General features: G+C 39.0%; 1 protein-coding gene across 11 annotated transcripts in view; it reads left to right on the forward strand.

Annotated features, from left to right (window-relative positions):
• PLEKHA5 (pleckstrin homology domain containing A5) overlaps positions 1-20381 on the forward strand; it is a 211283-nt gene that overhangs the window by 29937 nt on the left and 160965 nt on the right. The gene's annotated exons all lie outside the window — the stretch shown is intronic.

Consider the following 20381-nt stretch of genomic DNA (forward strand, 5'->3'; position numbering starts at 1 on the left):
GGGAGAGGTTTCTGGCAGAGTGGTGAGAACAGGTTTGCATGGGTAGGGTGGGGTGTGTGTGAGGGCAGTAAGAACCAGTGGGGGGACGGTTAAAATGGCAGAAGGATGACAAGCGACTCTAACAGGTAACAGCCTCTATTAAGGAGTACCTAACATGTTATTTTTCTGCCCTTATCATGTCCACAGATAGCCAACCAGTGACCCTGTTTAGAGTAACTGGTCCCTCCTTGTAAAGGCCAAGGAAATGTACCTGTTGGACCACTTTGAGGAACATAGTAGGCATATGTTGGATAAAGTAGCTCAGAATTGCTCCAAGCTGAACTCTGGCTGTATGGCAGGTCCCACAGAGTTGGCTCTGTTATCTGGGATGAGTTTGATCCTTGATCCTATTACAGGTAATCCTTGCTTAACTGCCACAATTGGGACCAGAATTTAGGTTGCTACGTGATGCGGTCATTAAGTGGATTATCACGGGAATGCTTAGTGACTACAATCCTGGCACTTCCTGATGTTGTCGTTAAGTGAATGCCCTGGTCGTTAGGCAAGGCACCTTCCTGCCAGCTTCCCACAATCCAGTCAGTGGGGAAGCTGGCAGGAAGTTGCAAGTCCCAGGTGCTGCCGGGCAGAGGAGGGAGCGAGGGGTGCGTGAGAGGGTTGGGGAGGGTGTGCGGTGGTGTGGTATGGGTCGGGTGCTGGAGGGCCTCAGAACTGCTTGGATTTTCAGCCCCAGAATTGAGAGGCTTCTGAAGCCTCTTCACTCCAGGGCTGAAAATCTTCTGGGGTTGAAAATCCTGCTTGGATTTTGGCACAGAGCTTTTTCAGCCAGTCCCCAGAGATGAGAGGGAATCCTCTTGGCAGGCAGCTGTGGCTTGCAATTGCCAAGAGCCCCCGATCATGTGATCACCATTTTCAATCTTCCCTGCCAGCTTCCCCAGAAAGTCAGTGGGGAAGGCAGCAGGGAAGGCTGCAAGCTGCTGCTGCCTGCCGAGAGGACTCCCTCTTGACTCTGGGCGCTGGCTGAAAAAGCTCTATGTCGAAATTCAGCTTGGATTTCAGCACAGAGCTTTTTCAGCCAGCCCCCAGGAACGAGAGGGAGCACTGCAAAGAAAGGGAAGAAAAGGCTGCTTTTGGCTGTTTTCTCCTTCTTTGCAGCACGAAGCCAACCCCACGGGGCCCAGCAGCTAGGCCAGGTATGCCTTGTCAACAGCAGGAGCAAGAAGACAGCAGCAAAGGTCAGCTGGGGTCATGGAGCATAGGGTAGCAAGGGGCCAAAAGGGCAGAGATGGGGGAGGAGATAGGCAAGGGGGGGAGTTGAAGCACCCCTGCGTCATAAGTGCGGACAGGCTGCCAAGCACCTGAATTTTGATCACGTGACTGTGGGGGTGCAGCAGTGGCCGTATTTTTGGGTACATTTTTTCAGGCCATCATAATTTTGAAGAGTCATTGAACGAATGGTCGTTAAGCGAGGACTACCTGTAATCCTGAGGAAGTGGACAGGGTTCTTGGGGCTGTGAGTTCATCAACTATGTATTAGATCCATATCCCTTCTGATTAGCTAAGGTTTCCTGGGAAAAAACATGTGGCTGGGTCCAAGTGGTGATGAATTCATCCTTGAGAGAGTGGTGGTCCTGCTGACACTTAAGGAGACAGTGGTTCTCCCTTTCCTGGACCTAACTGTATTGAAGATTTACAATGAAGGGAGGTGGTACATAAATATTGGCCATACAATGCTTTGGTTTGGATTCCAAAAGGATGCTTTGGAGGGTTACCATGCAATCCCAGGAAAAGACACAACTGCTTTAAAGAGTTGTGGCAGGTGCTTATTAGAAATTCCATGAGGTATGAAGCATAGCCTAATAAATATGTTAAATACGAAATTGACAATTGGCGTTCTTAGTATAATTGTTAAATTATTTTGGGGGGGAGTGAATAAACAAATCATTTCAGGTAAATAGAGTAATAAGATATAGATATTCTTTCTCTCTCGTACAAATAGAATCACTGCATTGGGTCGCATTCTAGCATGAAGAAACATTGTGGCTGACAGTTGCTGGTGTCAGTAGGACAGCAACAAGGTTGTGTTCCTAGTTTAGCCTCTCTTTTTTTGCCGAGTTGCCCCTTCTGTTGGGGAAGTTAAACACTATACAGGTAGTCCTCACTTAATGACCACTACTTCAGTGACTATTCAAAGTTATGGCAGTGCTGAATGAGTGGTACTTACGCCCAGACCCTAAAATTATGGCTGCTGCAGCACCCTCGAGGTCAAGTGATCAAAATTCGATGCTTGGCAGCCTGCTCGCACTTAAGACCGCAGGGGCACTTCCACCCCCCCACCCTCTTATCTCCCCATCTCTGCCCTTTTGGCCATCCTGCACAGCAGCACTCCTTGGCGGCAGGACTGGGGCTGAAGTACAGGCCCAGAGCCTTCAGCAGTCTCAGCTGGTTGCCCCTGTCCCCGGCCTCTACTTCAGCTGCTGCCAAGAAATGCTGCCTCAAGCCCTGCGCCACAGCCATCCACCACAGTGCAAAGCCCCAGACGCCCCCACCACCCTATGCTCCGTAGGCCCTGCTGCACCCAGTTGACCTTCACCATCTTCCTCCTACTTCTGATGAGGTGCTCCCAGCCTGGCCCTGTTCAAGGCAGCTGCTGGCTACACTAGGCCTTCTTGCTGAGGCTGCTCGCACCATTCTGCAAATAACACACACTGTTCTCATGATGCATCAGAAGGCCTCAGAAGCTTTCCGAATCGTCACAAGAACAGTGCACTTGCGTGCCATTCTTGCAGTGCTTTGGAAGGCCTCAGAAGCTTTCCAAGGCTTTCTGAAGCATCACAAGAATGCTCTCTGGAGAATGGCACATGCTATTTGGAGAACAGTGCAAGTGACTTCATGAAGAAGGCCTGGCGCGGCCAGCAGCTGCCTTGCCAGGCCAGGTGCACCTTGTCAGCGGCAGGAGAAAGATGGCGAAGGTCAACTGGGTACAGCGGGGCCTGCAGAGCGCAGGGTGGTGGGGGCAGCTGGGGCTTTGCACTATGGCGCTGGAGTGGCTGGCTGCAGTGTGGGGCTTGAGGTGGCACTCCTCGGCAGCACTGGGGCTGAAGTAGAGGCCCGGGGGCAGTGATAGCCAGCTGAGATGCTGAGGACCCTTGGCCTCTACTTCAGCCCTAGCTGAGGAGTGCTGCTGTGCAGGGTGGCCAAAAGGGCAGAGATGGGGGGGAGATAGGTGGGTGGGGGGAGTTGAAGAGGACACAGTCCTTTACCTTACTGAGACTCGGGGTAGGAGGGACCAAGCCAGGAATGGTTTAGATAGGGGTGGGATCCTCACCTAACAACCAGTGGGATTTGGTTAATGATGGCAACAGGGACTGCCAGTATTGCCATCACTAAGTAATGTGGACATGTGACGTCACACTTTACCACTGCATCACTTAGTGATGGAAATTCTGGTTCCACTTACCGTCTTAACTCGAAAACTACTTTGGCTGAAATCAAAATCTGTTCTTTACTTTGTGATTCTGGGTGGTCTAGTCTTCTCTAATGAGAGATTGGTCCATGTAGTGAATAATCTTTCTTACACCTCTCAACTTAATGGTATCTTGCTGGTTAATAAGATGCATACAATTCAGGCTTTTTAATTAAGAAACTTTTTTTTAATTGTGGCCTTAAAAAGGATTTTAACTAGAACTAGCGTATAATAAAATAATCCTGGCATTTTGTATTATCAGTAACAGCATAGGTGCCTAGTAAGTTGTTTGACAAGCTTCACTAGATTGTTTCTGACTTACACTTATGATTTTTTTTTTTTTGCTTTTTAAAGTTTTGCTGGTTATTCTTCAGGTAATTTGGCTCTGCACAGTTGTTTAAAATTGGATTTTATGAGACAAAATAGACTTTAGTACTATTGTTTCATTTTGATCCAAGATGTGCACATTTTTATGCACTTGAGAAAAAAATAAGACAAAGACATTACTGAGACAAACAAATGATTAATGTAGGAACATCTTAAAACTAGAACTTTCAGAGGTAGGGGGAAAAAAACTCAGTGTGAAGCCCACAGACCTGCGTATCAGAGCAAAAGTTGATTGATGTCAGGTGTTTATAGCAGCCCTGGGCTTAGGCAAAAGAGTTGGTTTAAAAGTGTCATAAAAATCATCTTCAGTTAGACAGGAACCTTTGACCTGACAGTTACCTTTATTCTTTATCTGCAGAAATATTTGCAGAAGCTGTCAACACGTTATAATAGCATACAGGTACTACAAACATCCACTCTGATTTTCAAATAAAGCCAGTGTAACAGCACAGGATTTTTCTCCTCTTCATAAGAAATGCAAGCATTTCATTAAAATAGTTGAGAAGCAGTTGTGGATATGATAATATTAAACTTAGCCAACTCCTCTAAACCAATTTTTTTTTCTAAGCATTGTTATTTTCTAAAAAGTTATTCAAGGCAATGATTGAAAACCTCATTTCTCAGTTGCTGAGAATTTATAATGTCAATTTCAGATGTTCTGTAATTGCCATCAATTCTTCTAGTCTTGACAAGACCTGAATTCCTAATGTAAATAAAAAAAAGGAAAATTGGTTTGATCTTAGGTATTCGACATAAAGTGCTGAAATACATTTTACATTACAAATGATCTTTCAGAGTTTTAATTGACAGATGGAACTTCAAGGATTGGAAGTGTACCAGTAATCACTGTATATCCAAAATTGAAGATTTTGAATAGTCATGGTGATTAATAATCTTATGATGTACTTCACAAGATTAGGAGAGGTAATTCTTATTTATTGGTCACATTCTTATAAGTAATTACATTTTAGCTACCTTAACTCCCTTGCAGATCAGAACAGAATACCTTATATTCAAACTACTGTAGACTGTTCCTTAACAGTAGAAAGTATTACAGCTGAAGTAGAAGAGAATATTATTCAAAATGTTCATTTTTTTTCTTTAAATAAAGTCTATTATCAAAGATCATAATAGTAATGAGAATAAATATTACTGAACTGTAATTCTAGAAAAGTCTTCCCCAATCTTGAGTGCCATCCAATGTGTAGATTTCGGTGCCCAGAATGATCAGCAATAACCATGCTGGTTAGGGAATTCTGGAATTGAAGCCCATACTGTACATCTGAAGAGCATCTAGGTTGGGTAAACTGTTTCTGGAAGATATAACCTTGGCAAACACTTGCTCTTATAAATTCTTCATGAACATTAAATGCATAGAAAATCTGAGCCTTAATTTTGATCAGGTGATCCATTTTACTTGGTTCCAGCTCTTAAACCTCATGACATGGACACCTTAATAAGATTGAAAGCAATAAACTACATGCAATGTGTTAAGACAGATCATCATGGAGAAAATCTATCTATGTGGTCCCTAAGTGTGAGGGTCTTTTAATACTCAGTTCAAACAAAAGTCTCAAAGTCTATAAAGTAGCATATAATCTTTGCCTTTTTCCAAATGTTCTTGCACTAGTTGGGATGAAGTGCTGCCTTAGTGTGGTTGTTCCTTTTCTGGTTGCTTCCAAGCTCCTAGTCAAATATCTATTACTATTCCTCATTTGAAGCAACCAGGTGAGTGGTTGGGAATCTGTTATCACTGTGAATTCTCTCCCCCATAAATATACATTGGCCCATTTTAGAGCATAAGCTTCCTTTTCAGTTGTATTGAATCATTGTTCTTGAGGTGTTAGCTTTTTGGATGGGTAGATCACAGGATGGTCTACATCCTCATATGTTTGCATTAACAATGCTCCTATATTTGAAGCATCCACTTGCAACAGCGGCTCTGTCAGTCAAAGTCAGATCCTTTAAAAACAGGGCTTTGCCATAAGGTTTCTTTTAAATCTTCAAATGCCTTTTGACATTCTGTAGCCCATCTGATTTGTTTTGGTTCTTGCTTCTGGGTCAGATCAGTAAGAACTTGAGCCCTAGTGGAACAGTATGGTATAAAGTGGCTATAGTATCCAATGAACCCTAGAAAGTATTTTACTTCTTTCTTAGTCTGTGGAGGCTTAACTTGCTGCATAGCAGTTAATTTCCCTGATTTGGGTTTTACCTCCCCATTTCCGACTAAGAATCTTAGATATTTTAATTAATTAAACTTTAGGGTTGATTGTAAGTCCTGCAAACCTTTATTAGGGTTGATTGTAAGTCCTGCATTCTTCAGTTTGTTGACTACTTTTCCTAAGCGTCTCAGATGATCGTCCCAATTTGAGTTGTATATCACAATATCGTCCAAGTAGGCTTCACACCATTTCCCTTTCCCTGGTAATACTCTATCCATAATTCTCTGAAATGTAGCAGGAGCTCCCTGCAGTCAAAAAGGCATTTTAGTGAACTGAAATAGCTCTTGGTGTGTGGCAAATGCAGTTTTTTCTCTGGATGCCTTCTCTAATAGTGTTTGCCAATATCCTTTTGTCAGATCAATGGTAGAAAAATATTGGGCCTTACTCAGTCTATCCAAAAGATCATCTATACATGGTATTGGATAACTGTCAAAGTTAGTGACTGCGTTTACTTGTCTCATATCTGCACAACACCATATGTCCCCATTTGGTTTTGGTGCTAACACAATAGGGGCACACGATTCACTATGAGTTGGTTCAGTCACTCCCAGTTTCAACATTTGAGCCACTTCTTTCTCTAAGACATTCTGAAGTCTCTGTGGCATATGATATAGTCTTTGTCTGATTGGTTTGGCATTCCCAGTGTCTATGATACGTTCAACTAATGTGGTTGTTCCAGGTACATTGGTAAATGTAGTGCTGAAGATCTGGATAATCTCTTTTATGTCTTTTTTTTTTTGTGTGATGGTGATAGATCTTGATTTGTACCTCGTTATTGGCCTATCCAATCCTTCATATGTCCGATCCATAAGGTCTTGATTATTCAAAACAACAAGTGCAAGGTGTTCTTCTCTGGTATGCCATTTCCTCAAAAGATTGGCATGGTAGATTTTATAGATTCCACTTCCCAGATCAACTTGATAGTTTAAAGGACTGGTTTGTTTCACAGTGGTGTAGGGACCTTGCTACTGGGCTTGTAGTTTGCATTCATTGCTTGGTAATAACAGTAGCACTTGGTCTCCTCCTACTGCCAGTTGTTTCTTCCATGCATTTTTATCATACTATCTTTTTTGTGAGTCTTGTGTCAGGGCTAAATGTTCTTGAGCAATCTAGGTTTGAGGCTGTAAATTTTCTCAGTACATATTCAAGCAGGTTTTTAGGATATTTAGTCTGGTTACTCTGGCTCTCTTTAACAACATCCAGGATCCCCCTTGGTTGTCTTCCATATATTAATTAAAAAGGACTAAATCCTGTTGATGTTTGTGGTATTTCCCTGTATGCAAACATGAGATATGGTAACCAAGTGTCCCAATGAGTGGTGTCTTGTCCTGCATATTTTTATTAAAATGTTCTTGAGTGTTTGGTTCATTCGTTCAATAAGACCATGTGCCTGAGCATGATATGGACTAGTCCTCCTTTTACTTCCAACACTTTATAGAGCTGTTTTAGGAGGGTTGATTGAAAATTACTTCCTTGATCTATCAATATATGACGAGGTATACCTACTCTACTAAATATTTTTATCAGTTCCTCTGCTATCCCTTAATTACATAAATGACCTAAATTGACACAAATTATGTTAATTTACATGAATTAATGAGGGGCTGTTGGTGTTGTCCAGTATCCAGTTTTGTGGTCCCGATGTATACTTGCCTGAAACACAATTTCCAAACAATCTTCAGACCCACCAGAAAAGTACAAGAAGTGCTAAAATCAGCAAAAGACAAAAGGGATCCCCTCACCGCCGCAGGAGTATACCGCATACCATGCAGTTGTGGGCAAGTATACATCGGGACCACAAAGCACAGCATCCATACCAGGATAAAAGAACACGAAAGACACTGCAGACTACAGCGACCAGAAAAATCTGCAGTAGCTGAACATGCTCTCAAGCACACCAGACACAAAATCCTATTTGAAAACAGAGATACTGGACAACACCAACAGCCACCATACCAGGCTATACCGGGAAGCCACTGAGATTCACAAACACCAGCACAGCTTCAATAAAAAAGAGGAGAGTCTAAAAATCAACAAAACCTGGCTACCAATCCTGAAAAATACAGCCTGCAAAAGGTCAACGAACTCAGCTCAACCACCAGGACATGTGAACAGCTCACCCAATGAACATACTAATCACCCCCAGCAGCCCCTCGTTAACTCAAGAGAAGAAAAAACCCTGCCTAATCCCCAGGAAGATACACACAGATTGTGACACCAAAACAAGCAGCCACTCAGTAACCCCCCACCCCCCAATCCCCCCTCAGATCTCTATAAATACCCACAAAAGGGTCACATCACCCTGGGCACAAAGAGAGCTGCTCCTGTCTGTGGTCCTGCACTCTGAAAATGCCGGTCACAGGTGCTGGCAAAACGTTAGGAAACAAAACTTCCAGAACACGGCCACACAGCCCGGAAGACCCACACTATGCTTAGGTTCCTTTAATCTTTTTATGTCTTTTAATATTACGACAAATGCAGTGTATTCAGAAAAAAACTGCTAAAACTGTTGCATGGAGGAAATAAGCTACAGCAAGTAGGTAGTTGGGTAAATAAGTAGTTTTATGAGAAATAACTATGTCAAGGTAAAACGTTACAAAGATATATCGAGTCATATCATTTTACTGTTAATGATGTTAATTATATTAAGTTGGGGAGGCAGTTTCAGTTGGACATGAAAAAGCAGCGCTAGAGAATATTTCCATTATTCTAGCATCTGATCCTTCAAACATAGGTTACAGTGACATTATTAAACTTATTCTACTTACCTTATCAAAGTTTTAAATATGTACAATGCTATTATTTATGCTGTTCATCATTAAGAGTCGTTCATTGTGCCCGTTTCAGTATTACACAGCTAAACAGGTGGGAACAACTGTTGGTAGCAAAGGTAGATTTTAAACCAGATAGTCTTCTTCGCACTCTTTCATCAGGTGCACAAGTCAAGGGAGGAGGAAAAAAAAAAAAAGCTAGGCATCTAATTAGTACTGAAAATAAACATGAGATTTTATATAACAATAAAATGTTCAATACAGGTTGAAGTTCTTCAGGGTTACTGAAACTGCAACAATTAAACAAACCAGAATAGTTTGAATTGTATTCATTTTTTCCCATAATTCCTGAACAGAATTTGAGGTAGATCTGCTGGTCTTTCTTCTGGTAATAACCTCCATGCCTTCATTAGCAAATGATAGTTAGCTTTATGGAATGCTAGGAAATCCAAATTGGAGACTAATACAGAGTTTGTTTTAAGTAGGCAGTTGTTTCTTTGGCATGTGAAAAGACAACCTGTAAAAAAGGGTTGATTATGCCCCATTAATGAGAGAATACCAAAGGCAGCTGTGCCTAACTAACTTGTCTGACTCACTTCACATTTAAGATTCATTTCCACACCTGTATATTCAGGCTATCATGTATCTCATTTCTGCATTTTCAATTTTCAAGCTGCCAAACATTCAGGGAGGCAGTGTAAGGATTACTTGAGGCATTCAGTTCAGCTTAAGCTTTCTGCTGAAAAACATGTGCCTGAATGGGAAAATTTGACCGTTGGTTGCACCCAATTATTTGGTAGCTATTTAATAAAGGTATATTACATGTAATGCTGTATCTCTAATGAGTGAATGATAGTCAGAAACCTATCAGGTGCAGGTTTTTCTAGCATAGAAATGCAGTACATCTGTTGGACATCTGTCTACTTAGTGATAAAGGAACAGAGGAATTGTGTCATAAAAGGTAGTAAATCTTTTTAAAGCTGGAAGAAAATTCAGAAGCTTAGACACCAGCATTGTGGTTTCATATGAATAGAATCTTGGCTTGTTTTCACATGTCCTCTGGTTTATTGGGTTTATTTGAAGCAGCTTTATACTATGCTGTCATCTACTACTACTATGAAAAAATAAGTGTGGGTAGGTTTGTGCAACATATTAGACCAGGATGAACAGGAGCTGAGTAGTTTGTGCTAGTAGCAAGTTTTGGGAAACTATTTTTTAGCACATTGTATAAACCAGGTTATCGTGCTAAGCCATGTCATCGTTTATTGACAGCAAGGGGGGAGGCATAACATGTTATAGGCTATGTTATGTTTTGATAATATGCTTGCAAACTTTTTGTGAATGGGGTCTTCTATGTTTGCTTTGTTGTTAGGACATTGCACTGAGCAGAACAGTCTGCCAGCCGCTGAAGAGAATAAATGGACCTTTGGGGATTTAGTATTTAACTAGTTCTATGTATGTGAGGATCTAGCAGTTGCAAAAAAATAATTCTGTAATTTAATTGATTGGTGATGTATAGCTCAAAAGTAGACGTGTTTGTTCTAGACTTGGTGAATAGTCACTTACTACAAGGAAGTGTCTAGATGTAAGTTTATATAGTTGTTTCTGTAATTACTGATGGCAGGATCTGGGGATTCTGTCCAACTGACATGATTCATTTGTTATTCCAAAGTAAAAAGAAAAGTCTCTGTATAATTAAAATAAATGACAAGAAGTGCATCTTTAATTTAGAAAGAAGTTAACCTTTAATCATTGCCAGTGCATGTACTTGGTAGTTATTTTTTACTGTTCACAAACAGTACCTTTTCTTTTCCCTTTAACAATTGAAGTGATATATTACTTATATTAATTGCTTAAAACAACACAAGTAGTATAGCATGCTTTGGGAAATCTAAGCATTCTATTCACATTTATTTATAGAACTGATTCAATTGAATTCATGTACATGGCAAATTAAAAATGTATAGTTAGGGTATTTCCTAAGTATTTTTATTTTCTCTTCTAAAAACCTGGTTGCTTTTCTCCTTCATCCCTCCCATTAAATATGAGTCAGGATTAAAGAACCCATTGAGATAAGTTTAAATATTTATTCAGAGTTGGAACAATACTTTTTTAATGGACTCTTTCTCTGACCCCCCCCCCTTTGGGGGGATTTTGCTTTTTGAAGATGACTTTTTCTTGTTATTTCTCATCTGCTCTAGACTTAAGTGCACATGTCAAAAACCATCCTGTGTCTTCCATAACATCTGACAAGCACTAGAGGGATCAGGAGGGAATAGAATTATAGCAATGTCTATATTTTGATAACAAATAGTGTTGGTGCTTACCTTATTGAAATCTCTTGTGCAGACATAAGGCAATGATAAGGAACAGCAGGAGGGATTTTTGCTGGTTCTTCATTTCTCCAAATGGTCATGCAAGTGGTAAGGGCTGGTTGGAAGCTGCTGATAATTGTTCTTACCAGACAGCATGGAATAGTTCCTTTTGGTGAGCGAATTTGAGATTGCCTGCTTGTGGTAAGGGAATTTCAGTCTCATCAGTACCAGCTCATTGTATGCATTGGAAGGTGTCTGCAAATATTGCTCCCACTAGTTATTTGTGGGGTGGATTAGAGTAGGGGTATCAGTGCAGGAGGAAGGACCTGGAAGACCCTATGTGGATTCAGAAGCTGTGCAGAATTAGGCAAGATTAGTACTGGATAGATGAACACCAGGGAACATGAGGGATATAGACTAGACTGGGAAGTCAAAGAAAAAAACACCCTGAAAGGTGGCAATGGCAAACCATTTTTGATGCCAAGAAAAGAGCATGTCTGTATAGTCACCAAGAGGGGGACTTTTGGGTTGGTGGTGGTGATTTCTTTGATACTAATTACAAAAACGTGACCATAAATATGGTTGTTTACAACTTGAGTTTTTGAGCTTTAAAATACAAGATATTCCACGTTTCTTCTGTAAGAAATGAATGCTTAATTGCTATTATGCTGAAGTACAAGGCCTGACACTGGTGTGTGCAATATGCTATGTCGGGCACGAAGAAGCCACCCTATCTGCATTTCACAATATAGGTGCATAGCTCTTAAAAGGGACAAAGGTGAATTTTCTTCCTTTTGGAATTATTTATCTATTGCACAAATTGTATGATCTGGCAGCTAGCAGAGTGGCATTAGGAGTCTGAAGATTTTGTGGTAGCTATTTAGTAATGTATGATGAATATTGAAATATTTGTCAGATATACATTGCTTATACACTAATTTCACATTCCTAAAATAGATATAAGATAATTTAGAAGGTGAAGGTTAATAATCCTTCTTGATGATAATTCAGTAGAAAGACATGGATTTGCTTTGTTCTGTAACTAAATCTTTTATCATGAATATTTTTTCTCCGGAGCAATTGTACCATAATTCATTTTATTGTGGATTTCTTTTGCAAGAGGCGGTATTTATTTTTAGAACTTTCCAAATTGGTATGACAGAAAGAGAAGGTTAGAATATAAGCCCCTTTGATTTAATTATTCAGATATACAAATACAATATGCATTTATTTTATATCTGAGGACCTTAATCCCATTATACTATTTTAAATGCAAAGATAAGAGCAAAAATAATATCGACAGATGGTTTAGAAAGGAACAATAATTTGATATTATTAAAATAGTAGTTATGGTTGGTAGATGGATGTGCATACTTCCAAAATAATTTGGAAGTACCTCCGAGCTTGCCCTGTTCACCCGCGTGTCTTTTTTCTGGTTTCTGCATGAGCAAGAAAAAAGGTGCTGCTGCTGCTTTAAGAGTTACCTTTGCTTTAATTAATCAACTTCTTAAAGTATTGGCATCTTCCCCCCCCCCTTGTGGTTTGTGATTGATTGTTTGTTTTACAAAACAGGTGCTCTTTATTCATTTTGTTGTCTGTTCTTTTTTCTGAGAAGAAAGGATACAGAGAGACCCTTTCATCCCTCCCGGGGAGAAAAATAAAATAGAAACTTGGGAGAGGAAGGGGAAGGGCTAAAGCCCCCTTATTCCACTGATCCTTCAATCAACCAAAAAGATTCAGAGCACTAAATTTTGTCTGACAGTGAGTTAACATCTGGATGTTACTTTAAAAGAAGAAAAAAGCCTCTAACAACAGTATCCTGAAACAGAGATAAGTATGAGGTTCAAGATGCGCTATGAGACAAGATTCCATGATTTGCGAATGGAATTAGAAGAGGTATAATTAAACTTACATTTAAAAATAGAACTGATTTTTTTAATATTTAAATTTCCATTGATGATAGAATAATAATAATAATAACAAAATACATTAGTGATTACTCAGTATAAAAATCTGTATAAAGAAAAAAAACTGGAAAAAGGCATAAAAGATTAAATACAAATGAATAGAAAGGAATTTACAAATGTTAGAGAGCTTTTAGTTTTCCAATATTTAATTAGTTAATTTATCAGATAACAAGTAATTGTATATATATTATTTTTAAAAAATAAATTGCTTTTAAACTTTAAACAAAACATGAATATCAGCAATCATGATCAAAACAGTATACGTCACCGAGTGAGATTATAAAATGCAATAATTTCTGTCCATATTTGTAAAAATACGTTCTGACTGGAAAATCCTGCAAAATTGAAATATAGACTCTAAGCATAGAGAAACCCAGATTTCGGATGTGGTACAAATCCATGTGTTAAATTGTAATCGAGGAATGGATTTTCAGTTTGAATTAAATTCTGCATCAGATTTATTTTTAAAATGATTTAAAATTTTTAAAAAGATATTCTAGACATCAAAGCATATTCCCACAAATTGGTTAGCCATTCTTCCAGTGGGCAATCAGAATTGCCCTGAAAAAAGTTATTGAGAAACATTTTGCAAGACTATAAAAACACTTATTTATCAAGAGTATAGTCCAGTTCAACTATGTTTATGTTGCCCTGCATACCAAGTGTTAAAAAATTAACTCAATCTTTAAAGATTAGATAGGTCATTTAAATGGATTTTCACTGCCTGTCTACACATTCTGCTCCCAGAGCATGAAGCAGGAGTCATGTATTTTGAGTTTTAAGCATTTGAGCATATATCCACAGGATTTTAATCTTGAACATTTTGGATTAAGTTAGATTTAATTTGGTTTAATAGTGCCACGAATAGGAAAAGCAAGTTAAAGTTCAAAGTATGCAGTTTACCAGTTGTTCTGCCTACTAATAGTGGGGTTTCGCATTCTTTTAAATTAAAGGTTTGAAGATGCATGTGTCGACAAATTCTGAAGGCTGAATTATCCTTTTTATTCAGATAATGTTTATCGGGTGTGTTGCTTTTCACCCCAGTTCGTACAGCACTGTTAAACTTGGTTGATCCTGTTGCCATTCGATGATATTCTAGAGTGGGGTTATTCACCCTGAGTTCTGTAGAACCATTGGGTTGTGCAAGGATTTGAATGGGTTCTGTGAGTCTAAGGGGGAATTCTGCAAGGGACTAAGATTCACCTCACCAAGAGGAAAAAAAATCTGCAAAGAACTAAGGGAAAAAAGAAAAGCCTCTCTGCAAGGATTAAATCTTTTTTCCCCCCAATGGAGAGCTTTTCCCCCTTAGTCACGAGATATAGTGGAAGGGGGAGAACTTGTCAGCTGACATTCAGAAATTCCCCATCCCCCTTGATCAGGGTTTCAGGATTTTTTTAAAAAACAGATTCCCCAGCATAAAAAACATTGAAAACTCCTGTTCTAGACTATACTTGGTTGTATGTTTCAGCAAAAAAAAAAAAAAAAATCATTGTGGAAGCTACTTGATAGATGTTAAATTTGTCTTGGCATGTATATTCAATTCTTTTCCTCAATTTTCTAATATTTCCTGTTTTCTAGGAACTCTAGTGGGACATTCTTAAGTGCTGAGTTTCTTTCCCATTCTTTTTGGGGAGGGGCATCAGTTTGATACATCTACAGAGTTCCTAGATGCTGTAGCTATCAATGTTCAGCAAACATGAACATTGGTGAGAAGTAGGAAACAAAGGGAAAAATCCAGTTTCCTGTTTTGAGCTTGAAATGCTTCAGGAATTGTCAGAACAACTTGTTTCATGTTCAAAATACCTGTTTCAAGCTCAGAATGGGGTATTTTGAGCTTAAAGCATTTTGAATTCTAAATGTTTTAAATAGCCCTAACTGGAACATCTGGTACAGATGTTTTTATTTCAGGTTGTAGCCTGCCCAGGCCTGAAAAAACTAGACACATAAAAAAAATAGAGGCACTTGGTTTTATAACTAGTATTTCAGTTGTTGTTATAGCAGTTAGTATCTCAGCTGATTCCCTGCTGCTGTAGTTGGTCCTTACCATATTTAATGCATTTCCATAATTAAGAGGTAGATCCCAGTCTGGGGGGGGGGAAACTGGGTCTTGGAAGGAATACTGGCTGATCCCCTTATTTTACAATACTAAACACTAGTGTAGTATTGTAGGTGTAGTGTATGTAATGCTTATAACATTGGACACAATTCTTTATCTTCAAAGTCATATCATTAAGATTTCTACTATCCTTGTTCCTAAACACAATTGAATTGGTTTTGCTCTTAAATACTGAGTTGCTCTATACCAGGGTTTCTCAACCTTGGCAACTTTAAGACATGCGGACTTCAACTCCCTGAATTCCCCAGCCAGCGTAACATGTCTTAAAGTTGCCAAGGTTGAGAAACCCTGCTCTATACAGAGAGAACTTTGAAAAGCTACCCTTGCTTTATGACTTTGCATTTCCTTTTTTCTTTAACAACATGGTGCAAACTTCTTTAAATTTTCAACATAAGACAGGTATGCCAGCTACAGTGTATTTCAGTATAGTTAAGTGTAGTTACTTGGGAGATTCTCTGCCTTGAGTACTTTCAGCTCAGCCCATGCAATGCCACATTGTTAGCACTGGTAGTGAGATCTGGGGAAAGGAATTGTTGAGACTTGCTTGCCACAAGTGGCTCAGCCAGTTGCAGCTTTAAAAGTACTGCCTTCTGCTCATTTTACTTTGAATAGTTTTTAAAACACTTTTTTTAAAAAAGCAATTTTACGCTCCTACTTCAGGAGTGCTTTAGAATCCCAAAATAGAAAATACATGCTAAGTAAGATCAAGAACGGATTAATAATGAAGAAAGCAGAAATGTTGAAGAGCTAAAAAGCAGCATCTTTTGTTAAAACTGAGAAACCTGGGAATCTTTTTTAAAAAGCAGCATAGGCATCAGGTGTGCCTAAATTTCTGGAGAGGGTATTCTGTACCCGCTGCACTATCATGGAAAATTGATCCCTAAAAACGAATTGCATTATCTCCTTTATTGGGGAATTCAGAGGTGACCTCTGAATGTAGTCTTATGGGCTGAGCAAATATGAAGAACATGATCCTTTAAGTGATTTTGGCTGTTTGGTGCTTTAAAGTTAATAGCATTCTGAAGAGGGCCCAGAAGCATATTGGAAGCAAGCAAAACTGGCAGAGTACTGATATTGTATAATCATATTCAACAGCCTTTATTAGCAGTCTTGATGTCCTATTTCAGATGGAGTTAAGTGTCTAGCCATTTTATAAGATAACACCATGAATAGCATTGCAGTAATCGAAATGAGAGATTATCAAAGGATACTTAGTTATATGTATCCAGACAGGATTATAGTATGTATATAAATTTACATTGATAAAAGATAATCCCAAACTATCTATGCTTCCAATGACAAGCTAAATCCAGGAGACCACTTTATTGGAGCAGCTGAACCATCAGAATCTCTGTCTTCTTGGATTGAGTTTCAGTTTATTGACCTTCATCCAGTCTATTACTTCACCTGGCATTGATTTAGAATACCATTAGGCCTGTTCAGTCATTCTTTATCTAGAGCACTTAATAATGTCAGCTGTTATAAATGCTTGTACTTAGTTGAGTGCAAATATCTGTAGCAGTGAACATTTGTATGAAGACCATTCAAAGAATCTCAAATACTAGAGCAGCCATTCTGTAGGAGTGGGATTACCGCAACATCAGATGTGCCACATTTATTCCAGACAGGCGGTCCATAAACTATGGAGGTAATTTGCAGAGTGAAAAGGATCTGTAGGGTTACAGTTCTCCTGACTCTCTCTTGACAAAGGACATCCTCCCTGGCAAGTTTCCATTTCAAAACTCTACCTGAAATCTGAATGAAGTAGCTCTACAAAAATCAGCTTCATCTGTATGTCTGCAGTTGGCTGGCAACCTAATCAAACATATTTCCCACCAAAAAAAAAAAAGATAATAGTTAACATCATCTGGATCTGAGTCAAATTCTTTAACATGGTTTTTCTGTTTTGGTTTGGAATGTTCTCTTGTCACAGGTGGACTTTACATCTGTGTAACATTATCTCATCCATCATCTCCTCTTAGAATTCTATCTATGCTTCTCTTACTCATTCATTTCCTATTGATTTTCAGCTGTTCTTCATTTTATGTATACTTATATGAAATACAGTCATAATTGTATTTCATATAAGTGCAGATAAGTGCAACCTATTTGAGATAATTTTCTGTGAAGTTGAGTAAAGTCTAAAAGCTTTCAAGCCTTGAACTTTACTGGTTTAAAACTGGGTCTTTACATAGTATTATAAAACATTATTTTGCATTGCTTGGGTTTTTTTTTTCTTTTTACCTCTGTTCTTGTTACATATATTTTGACTTCAATCAAAAGTATGTGTTGTGCTCTTTCTCTTTGAATGATATAGTATTCATTTTGTAATAAAATTTCAATAATATAAAAATGATAAATATAATCACTTTAAGAAGTTGCAGGCATTTATACTTGCAGTAGCTAGATCTGTAAACTATAAAAAATTAATCCAGTACTAATTTGGAAAATAATTTCAAGAAAGCTGAAATTTTAATGAGACTTATTAATCTGCTGTCAGCCACTTAAGGATTTTGCAGTTTCATAGTAATGACCCTTTATTTTCTGAAAACTTTGGCTTCGGCTGTGTCCCACCAAGAGCACAGCAGAAACACAACTGACATACTGTTCTGTGCAGTGCCTTAACAGTTTGTGTGCTTAATTTACAGATTTATCCTCAATCCCAGTTGTGATCCCCTATTTCATTTGGTTACCAACCTCAACTGTTGAAAAAATTATACCTGCTGAATAAAAATATCTTCAGAGAGTTGAACAAATAGTTATATATTGTTTTCAGTTACGTATGCTCTTTTTAAAGACAGGACAATCCAGCAGCTGCTTTGGAGGTGGGCAGTTTATTTTATTTTATTTATTAAATTTCTCACCTGCCCATCTCCCCCCAATAGGGGAACTCTGGGTGACTCACACCGAACATTAAAAACATAAATATATATAAATACATAAAACATCAGTTTAAAAGCATTTCTGAAAAAGGGGAAGGGGAGTCCAAGAAAATGAAAAATCTGAGGCTGAAGACAGAAGGCCTCTATGGGGCTAGCCATCCCCACGCTTGAGGTATTCCCTCCCCACCCCAGGCCAAGTTGCAGAACCAGGTCTTCAAAGCCTTACAGAAGGCCAGGAGTGAGGGGGCCAATCACACCTCCGGGACAGAATGTTCCAAAGAGCGGGGGCTACCACAGAGAAGGCCCGCCTTCTGGACCCCGCTACTTTAGTTACTTTCTGCATCTAAATTCTGTTATAAATGAGTTGTCATTAATAAAAAGGATAAATCATAATACAGTACAATCTGATAAGACTTAAAACACCACCTTTATTTTGCTTTATAACAATGGATACTACACTAATACTGACAGTTGTAGTAATGATCTACTTCGAAACTGTTATCTTTGGTGATCTTTATGTATGCATGCATGCATTATATTTTCTAGACTTCTGTAATTCACTGAGCAATAGTGTAGAATATTAACGTTCATAATTAATTAACCGATGGGCCTTGCAGAATAGATTTTTGAATGTTGAGTGCAAGCAATACCTTAGCCCTGCTATTTTCCCACCCCATGCCCCCCACTTCCAGATGCCTTTCAGCTTGAGAACCCAACTGTAGTATTGTTGTACAGTTTGATGTTTCTGTCACCCGCTTCTTAACTCTTATTCTGAAAGGCAAGTGTGGAGCTGTACACTAAAATTCAGATACCTCTAGAATCTTTCTTAAAAGCATGATCCTGAAAATGAAAAGGACTGTGTTTTAAAGACTTTGACAAAGTTGCCATATCCTTGGGAACAGCTTATCTGATGTTGATTGGTCCAGGAAATAAAGCACTCATTTATTCAAAGTACATAAAACCTTCACCTTCCCGTTGAGACCAGTGTTTGAGTAGCAGGAGAATAAATTGCTCTAATTAGTTTTTGCTGGTGGTTCTTTTGTTGGATACTGCAGATCCACCTGTTTCCTTTTTTGTTTCATTTTCCTGAGAACTTCTTGATCACAGACATCCAGTTTTTTTTTCTTGCTTTGAAGAAAATTTGTTCAAACAAAGTTTTGAAAATCTCTTGGTAGAAGCAACATAATCTTCCAGGGTTTTTGCCTGTATGATTTCTTGTTTCTGGGCCATGTTTGTTCTGATAAAATTCTTATTTACTAGAGTTGATAAATGTATTTGTACAGTTGACTTAAGCTTGATTTATATGTAACCTCAGAGACTCATTCCAGCAAAAAGGAAAAGATAATAAAACCTTAGGGATTTAAACCAGGGTCTAGTGAGAATCAAAAAGTTGTATTCTTGCTTCAGAAGGATGTGATCCCATTAATTGTTAGTCTGTGTCATTCAGGTAACACATTTGGAAGCCCACAGGGCTTGGAAGATAATTCAAAGTAAGTTGTGGCTAGACAATTCTTTATTAGTACAACATAAACTAAGTTTAGGAATGTGCAGCTACAGGTAGTCTTTGGGTTACAACAACAATTGGGCCTGGAATTTCTGTCGCTAAGCGATGTGGTCATAAAGCGTGATGGCAGTCCCAGTTGCTGATGTAACCCAGAGACTGCACGGGTCATTAATAGAGGCCGTCTGTGATCAGAGTCCTAGGCAAGCAGGCTGGCAGGCAAGAGCTGTGGGCAGGTGGGTTAGTGCTGCGGACAGGTGTTACTGAGTGCAAGTGGGCCAGTGAGGATTGCTGTTGAGCTTGGGCAGGCGAGGGGGTGCTATGGAGTACAAGATCTTGTATGGAAGTCCAAGAAAAGATGTGGCTTTTTAAAAGAACTGACAGAGCAAGCATACCCACATTAGATCCAAAGCATCTCTCCTGTTTTGGATCTGCATATCCGTACTAAAAATAATCAGCTTTTGCATCATGAGCTTGCAACAGTTCTGTGACAATATTATTGTCCCCTTTCGTATTTTCTGAATTTTTCTGAATTTTTGCTGCTGAATGTTAGCAGGGCTGCTTGTATATAAAGTAACTCCAACTGAACAAGTAACACCAACATTTGGTTTTGTTTCGTAAATAAAGTCATAGAACATGCAGTGCAGTGTGAAAAAATAAACAACATCCTAGTCCAATTCAGTTAAAAGGATTACTTTGAGTAGTTGTTTGAATACCTCATTAAGCAACCAGGGATGATTTTGGGCCAGCTGTGTAT

Source organism: Python bivittatus, unplaced genomic scaffold, assembly GCF_059951505.1.
Source record: "Python bivittatus isolate LINGU-HERP-01145 unplaced genomic scaffold, Pbiv_v1 ctg000330_np1212, whole genome shotgun sequence".
Classification (NCBI taxonomy): Eukaryota; Metazoa; Chordata; class Lepidosauria; order Squamata; family Pythonidae; genus Python; species Python bivittatus.